The sequence below is a fragment of the Choloepus didactylus genome, chromosome 9 (genome assembly GCF_015220235.1).
Source record: "Choloepus didactylus isolate mChoDid1 chromosome 9, mChoDid1.pri, whole genome shotgun sequence".
NCBI classification, from domain to species: Eukaryota; Metazoa; Chordata; class Mammalia; order Pilosa; family Megalonychidae; genus Choloepus; species Choloepus didactylus.
In genome coordinates, this window is record NC_051315.1 from 91,235,889 (window position 1) to 91,244,605 (window position 8,717).

The following is an 8,717-nucleotide window of genomic DNA, read 5'->3' on the forward strand; positions in this document are numbered from 1 at the left end:
AAGTAAGATAATGTTTCTGAAAGCATCAGTAACTAGTAGTCCCTTCAAACACATCCTACTCACTTCAAACACAAATGAAGAGAAAACACAAATGCAGAGAAAACAGGGCTCCAGTGGTCCCTGTGGAAGGCAGGGTCTGTCCCTGCCTGCAGATTGTAGGCATCTCTTTTTGGAAAAGACAAGGAGACAGGTACCATCAATTACAATGAGAACTTTAGCAATAAGATTGGAATATTATTGTGTTCTCTTTTAAAAATGGAAAGGTACCGTTGGCCTTAGTGTAGCTATACCACACATTAGCCTACCCAGTTCATTATTTAAAAGCCCTTTATGTCACATTTATAAAGTGTATATCAAGTCCCTCATTTTTTTTATTTAACTCAGCATTCTGGGACATGACGGGGGTCGTTTTCATGCTTTTTTGGGTTAATGTATCATTCTGACCCCTTGTTTCTCTGGCTAAGCCCATCTTTAGTGCATTAGTTCTTTTATCCATTATGGTTCCTGTTCAGAAACAAATGCGTATTGGAATAGAAGACAGATTAAAAACTCCCAATATCAGTTCCATCAATGGCAACTACTATTTCCTAACACTCCCATTGGTTTCTTGTTAGATGAAGAGGACATTTTCTATACTCTGTTTTTATTTTTGCAAGCAGGGAGAACTTAGGTCCTTCTTGTCAGAGCCTTTCTTGACCCATTTGAGCTGAGAGTAAAAGGGAAAGGCTGCCCTCTAGCGTGACTCCACAGATCTACCTGAACCCAGAGCCCAGGTGCTGGTTGAGCAGGGCAGGGACCAGGGTGAGGTACTCACCTTGGGCACAAAATTTAAGGTGTGCCAAAAAACTACATAATACGATTAAAAAAAAAATCATAATGCCAAAAAACCCCATGGTGAACAAAACATCAAAATATTAAAAAAAAGAGAAAATCTGACCCTGCACTTGCCCGACTTGGCCTCACTCCCTTACCCTAATCCCAAGCCTGTGTTTGCACTCCATGCCAGTGTGTTTCTGATTGTAGGGTGGAGAGGAAACTGTGCCACTCTGTCCTGCCAGCATCCTCTCTTCTAGCCTCCAAAAGGGCAACAGAACCAGAAATGTCAAGGGTAGAAATTTCCAGGTCAGTGAATACATATATAGTCTGTTCAAGAGTTTCCCAGACGTCCATATAGAAGACTTGGCCAACTTATCTCAAAAAAAAAAAGGCAAACCCTTATTTGAACAAGCAAAAGAATCAATTTTGAAATGATGTTTTAATGAACATTTTAGTTAATACTGTGAATTTGTTTTCTCTTTTCACATTCTAGCTTTTTTGCCTGTGTTCATGAGTAGAGAATTTCCTTTAAAGAGATAGAAGTCTCATTCCTAATGCCATCATTTTTCTTTTACGATTTCACTTTCACCATATTGTTTAGTCTGCCAGATTTCATTCCACCTTGGTCCCTCCTCATGGATTTTATTTCTTAATTCATATAAATGTGGTCCAATAAATGAGGATAAAAAGAAGTGGCCTTAGTTGTTATTCTAGGACAAATTAAGCGAAAGAAGTGTTTCAATTACTTGAGTTTAAATTTTTTGTATCATTGATATCAGGAAATATATATTCTACTGGTCATTTTTAAAAATAGCAAATGGGTTTCCCTGCTGCCAGTTTTACTTTGGAGGGGGATGCTATTCTCTTGATTTGCTTTAAATGAAGAAAAGGGGTTTAATGTTCTGGAAGAAGATACAAAAGTTACAAAAACACCTCCATTGCCTCATAGGTGCCTTAATTATGTGAAATGGTCTTTGGCATTTTTATCATAATGAAGGAGGAAAAAAGACCCCCAAAATTTTCAGAATAACAATTTATTTTGCACTTTAACATTTTGGAAATTGTTTTCCCTTTAAATAATATGTGTTCCTCTTCCTTAGTTGTTAATTTCTTTATCACAGAACGTAGACTAGAATGTAAGCTTATTTTAAACTGAATTATTAGCTTAAACTGGAGTCACTTGTTATGTATTCTATTCACTCACAGTTGGACTATCTCATGTAGTTAACCAAAAATTAGAGGTCTGATCCACTCATCCCTTAATTCATTCCCTGCCTTTGTATACCTTCCATGTGTATACCTTCCATGTACTTAGGCATTGAATGAAATCAAGTGTCTCTTAGAGCTTCTCTCTAAAACTGTTTTCAAGGCTATATTGCAGACAAAAAGCCATTCCTAAAATAGACTGAATGTTGGCTTAAAATTTGTTTTAATTTATATGAATACAATAAGATTATTTCTAAAACTATTAGAAGTCATAAAATGTATTTTATTGTATTCAGAAAATGCTGGGAATGTTTAAAGACATTTTCCCCTAAGTAGCATGAACTTTTATTGTTATGAGGTTTCCAATTAGTGGGTGGTGCCAACATTCATTAAGAGAGATGACACACCTGTGACAGTCCAGTAGCGGCCAGCCATGCTCTTCGGTGCACCTGTAGGGGCTTCTGTGTTGTCGTTTGATGTCTCTATGCATAAGCAAATTAAGCAGACTCTTAGGACGCCAGGAGGGTGACCTCTGTGAAAGCTCAGGGTTTACAGAGACCCTAAGCAGAAGCATTGATGTAGTACTTGCCGTGTCCTAATACAGACATGTGTTCACAGGTGTCCCTTGCTGGGAAAAGGATCCACTCTGGGCAGAAATAGTTCTGCTCTTGGGCAGCTCTTCAAGCTTGGTCTCTGCAGAACATTCACACTGAAGATTTTCCTGCTGGTTTGGGGTCTTTTACTGTGTATCTCAGTGTGTTAAAGGATTTAACCTTTTTTAAATGTATCTTTTCATTACATTTACATAGAAAATGTCTAATTTCTTAGGAAGAAGCAGGAAAGATGAATTTCTTGGTGATGATGTTGCCTTTAATATTTTCTTTATCTTACCTTGTGCCTCTCAGTTATTATTTAACTCCTTTAGCTTGAAGTTCTATGTTTGTGGAAAGGATTTGAAAATAAAAATTCATAGAACCTTAGGTCAGAGGGACCTTAGAGATCACCTGGCACTTCATCATAACCCTTTGTTCAAATGATGTCCCATCTGTGAACTAAATAAGCACCAGAGATGGAAGCAGAGCTTCTGACAAGATGAGGGGAGTAGGAAAAGGAGATTTCTTTGCGTCCTTCACTTTGCCTCCCCTACTGCTTTTTCTGTGGCCTCTCTCTGAACCCTAAGGTGCCTTTGAAAACCATTGACTAGTTCAAAAATTTGGGGGAGGCACAAAACCTTGTTTATAACATCATATGAAGTTCTCATCTTTTGAAGGTTAATCATCTATCTTGAAATGAGATTCATGATGCTGTCTCAAAATGTAAGAGCTGTAGAAAATCCACTTTACTTACTTTTAAAATTATTGGATGGGTTTTAATAAGAATTTCTGTGGAGGAAAATAAATACAGATGGATGTTCAAATCTAAAATGAACCATCAAAGACTTTAATTAATACTTGAGGAAATGTGGTACAGAAACCAGAAGGATAAAGATTTGGGGGAATGAGCAGGAAGGATTCAAAAAGATGCAATCAAATATAGTAGACAATTATGGTTCTGACAACAGGCAAGGATGAAAGAGGCTTAGTTACTATATCATTAACCCATTCCGAAGACTGTAATACAGCCCCGCCCTTCCCAGTGTCTCCTTCACTTTTAACACCAGTATTTTCATTTCTCTATTTTGAGCAAAAGGATGGCAATGTTCCTTGTAAGATTTTGGGTTTTCTATATTTTATTTAGATACGAAACCCACTTTTCTTTTCTGTACCCTCTCCAATTTTTTTTCTTTTATCTCATGTTATTTGATCCATGAGCTTAAATTCTGAATGACACTACAGAACTGTCTAGCAGTGGTTTCAGCATCCATATTTTAAAGCTGAATTTAAATTACAAATATAAAAATATGTAACAAAAATATGTAACGAAAGTACATTTTGTATATCAGAATCAAATTATATCACTTATTCACTTGGTTGCTACTATTTTTACTAAAATAAAATTCACACAATTGCTTCATTTTTGGGTTTCTTCTTCATTTTTTAATGTAAGAAATACACAATATTCCAAGGCTTTATTTCACTAAAACACTAATACTTTTGAAATAATTTATTCAAATTACAAAACATATGTCAAACAACTTAGATCTAATTAGACTGTATAAAACTTATTAGTACAAATAGTAGAGAAGGTTGAGGAAAAAACCTTTAAAAATTTTTTGTGGATGCCATCTAAATTAGTTATTGAAGTAGTAATAAACCAATTGGAATATTCTGTGTATTTTGCAGAATAACTTATTCTTCTCATGTCCAGCCTTAAAACAAAACACCAAATATATTAATAGGAATATATAATTGTTCATTATAATGAAAGTATATATCTGTGATAACACAATTTTTATTTATAAAAAGATAAAAATATTTTCTTTATAGATATTGTGATTTTTATCAGTAGTTGAGACATAGATCTAATATATACAAATATTAAATACTTTTAAGAGATTGCCTTTTTTTTTTTTACAAACCATAGTTTTAAACCTAAAAGAAAATCTGAAGTTTATCTCGTCAAACACTTTAAGGATGTGAAATCCAGACCTGAAGGGGGTAAGTTATTGCCGTATGTCTAATATTACTTTTCTATTTTAAATTTTAAATGCCTGGAGGGTGAAGTGCAAGGCCCTTCCCAGTGTGACTCCATTTTATGTTTTAGTGTCTTCTTTTCCTTTTCCCCACTTTCCTCCTTATTCCAGTCTCATACCATAACAGTACACTGCTCACCAAACATATTTTGCACTACTGTATGTCTCTGTCTCTGCTTGTGCGTTGCTCAGAATTTCATCCTATGACCCAACCCCCCCCGACACACACACACACACACAGACACACACACACACAAAGGCCCTCCCTGCTCTGTGAAGTCTTCCAGAATTCTATCCTCTTTCCCAGAATTCATAATGTTATTTTCTGGGTTCAGAAACTTACCACTTACCACTTATACTTACCACTGAAACACTGATCAAATCATATTATTGTTAATTATTTCATTACAGGTCTCTCTCTACCCCTGCTAGATTGAATAAGAATAGGATAATTCTTATCTTTTTATCTCTAGAACTTAATCCAGGCTTGATTCAAGGTAGGCACTTTCTAAAAATTAGTTGCAGGGATGAATTAATGGACTGATGAATGAGGGACAGGTACTTATATAAGTGAAGGAACGTGTGAATGAATTAAAGAATGAACAAAGCAACTAACAAGGGATTGAATGAATAGATGACATTTCTCAACTTTGGTACTATTGATATCTCGGGCTGGATAAGTCTTTGTTGTTGGGGGATGTCCCATGCACTGTAGGATATTTAGTAGCATCCCTGCCCTCTACCTTCTATGCCAGTAGCACCCAGTTGTGACAACCAATAATATCTCCAGACATTACTAAATGTCCCAGGGGTGGAGGACTGTGGGAGGAAGGGGGAATGTCCTCAGTTGAGAACCTCCGGAATAAAAGGAATTGTTGGATATAGCTGTACAGGTGGAAGACAGGGATTAGAACTCTGGTCTCTGTTTAAGCACAGTATTCTTTCCATTATGACTTAGCTCTGCTGAGATCCAAGTACAATCATCAGTTTTCTCACAAAATATTCTTAAAACCTGAGATCAAAAGCAGAGATAACGGAAGTATAATTTACAGGATAGAGTATTTAAAAGCAATATTATGAGTAAAGCTATGCCACTCTTCATATCAACTAATTTGATTTACCATTATCTTTTTAAAATAGCATTTCCTTAGTTGATGTTATTAAATGCCAATTATTTGACCCTGTCTAAAACTTTGCTCCTGAAATGCTTAAGGATTTAAAAATTTTCTAAATGCTACTTCATAGCACCATCTTGTGGATCGTAGAGGAATTCACTAATTATTTCAGTTTGAAAATGTCTAGTTGTTTCTCCAGAAAAAGGGGAGAAAACAATAGAGAAACTATAAATTACAAGAACATTCTTTGCTTATTGAAATGTCCTACCAAACTCTAACTTAGGGATGTAATGAAGTACAACCTCAACTTTGTTATTTGGCCAAGATTTACTATTTTCCTTCAACTACAGTTTCACTTTTGCCCTTTGGAATGCCGAATAGACACATACCTACATCATTATCAGCATATCTGCCTAATCCAGATACCATCACATACAGACAGCATAGCAGGGGCATAATGCCAACAAAGAAGGTCATTCTAATGTATTGTTTAATATTCAAATATTTATTTTGAATATATAGATATAACTTGAAATGAAAATTTCCTCATGTTCTTAAATGTCAGTTGAAATAGTAGAAGAGTAATGTGTTGCAAAATTAGGGAAGAATGTGAAAGCTGATAATCTTATATAGAAAATAAGAGTCTTTAAGTTGTTAAATTGAGAAACAGGAAAATAGATTGATAATTAATATGAATATTTGTTCCTGTACCATAATGTCAAAAATTTTAAATTTTATTACTAAGATTTTTTATTATAAAAATGTAATTGCAATTACATTTCACATTTCTTCTTACCTGCAGGAAGTTCATTCAATGATGATGATACATAGCTTCAGCTTCTGACAAATGTTGATCTAAACTTAGCCATTTGGGCTTCTGCCTAACTGTGTATTTGATAAGCCACTATTCTAGATCTTAAAAGACAGTAAAATAGAAAGGAAATTATGTAAAACGTAATAGATTTGAAGTTTCTTCCTCTCTTTTAAACATGTGTATTTTACCTTCTGAACTTGAAAGATACCACAAATACGATATTTTAATGGCAGTTAACTCTATTTAACCCACATTTCCTCTTTAAAAAGGCAATCAATGTTATGAGTAATATGTTTTTGAGTGAGCATCAGGATTTCCCTGATTACTCAATATTGCATACTTTGGAACCGACTGATTAAGAAGTCATATTTCTATTCCAGATTGAAACAGAAATATTTCTCTGGACCTCAGTTCCCATATAGGTAAAATGAAGGAATTGGGCTGGGTATTCTTTAATGTCCTTTCCAGGTTAAAAGATTAAGATTCAATGAATTGTCCTATTGAGCAGGATCGTGGCCCGCCTCAATAGTCACCAAGGGATGATTTGAATAGTGTCATCCTGCACAGTTTAGGGATCTAACAAGAACATCTAACTCCCCTGCTAATGATCAAGGGTAAAAGTGTTATTCACTAAGTTTTAAATTTTTCATTAATATGATTTATTTTCCATGTATACTACATCTCTGCAGAAAGATTTCATTTTACTTGTAAATATTTTCCTACAAATTTTAAAGTTTATCTCCTAATTCTACTGTTCCAAAATCTAGTTTCAATTCTCTGAATATTTGTATCTTAAAGACAGTCATCACATATTCTTTACGCATCTTTTCCTGGAGAAGGTGTGCAAAACACTTTAAGAAGGGTGCTCCTTAAAAAAAAGTATTCCCCAATCATAACAACTTTCATATTTATTACATATTACATTGTCTTCTTGGATATTTGCAATGGCCATTAATTACAATTTTAATGATTCTGAAAGCTATTTGTATCTTTTTCTTTTTTTTTTTTTCTGGTTGTTTTTGGTTTGGTTAGTCTGTTTCTTTGTGGTGGGAATTTTTTTAGCTATCACTTTGGGAAATGGCTTTACTTTTCTAAACCTATCATTTTAGCCTGTCTTACACAGAAGTCATTCCTGAGAAGAGTTGATATTTCTCGGTCTTTTTCAACTCATTTGCTTTTATTGAATTTAAGTATTTCTTACTAGAAAGAAACAAGAACCTCTGAACTTTCTCTTTAGCATGAGTACAGCCATTTAACAGATCAATTAACCACCTCTGTCCAATATTTAGGTACTCTCAATTATTAGGGTATCTCCTGTTTTCATTGCCACAACTATCATTGCAGTATTTTATGCATTTAATTCAAATGCAAACTAAGAACATTTTGAAAGTAGTTTGGTAATAATACTCTGTGCTACCTTGGTCAAACTTGGTTTTGTTGATGAAAGTCCATGTTCAATATTCACTAGAATAAAAAGTAGTTGCATGTGAGAATTAAAAGCAAATACATAAAAGAAAAGAGTTATCTGTTTACAAGGAATGAGAAGATCAATGTAAAGACTAGGAACCTGCTGCAATAAGAAGTAAGAAAGGATGATATTTTTACCTAATGTTACACTACCCTAAACCTCTTACCCACTGAAATATTACACTAACTTCTTCAGACTAGAAACCTGATGCAACTTATGTTGAACATTAGCCAATAGTTGTGGTAAAGGTGGTTAGTCAGCTAATCTCAAAGCTAGTCATGGTTTAAATTTAATCTTTAGACATAACATAACAGCATGTCTAAACATAAATAATTTATTTATTGGAATTAAATGTAGTTGAAGTTACACTATCAAATATTCTGATAAAAATAATCAGCCAAAATATTTTGGTAACTAGATTTCATTACTTTGTCTTTATTAGTGCCATAATATTGACCCACATAGCTTCATATTAAATGCCATTTACTTATGGCAAGTTGGTTTCCATTTCATATTTAAAGAAAGAAGTTTCATATTACTGTTTTTTTCTCTTAAAAAGTTCTTATTAGACACATCCATATTATTTTTACCTTATTTACAAATTGAGCAAATTTAAATTACTAATCTACTTTTAAATTTTAGAAATTTAAAAAAAAAAAAAAAAAA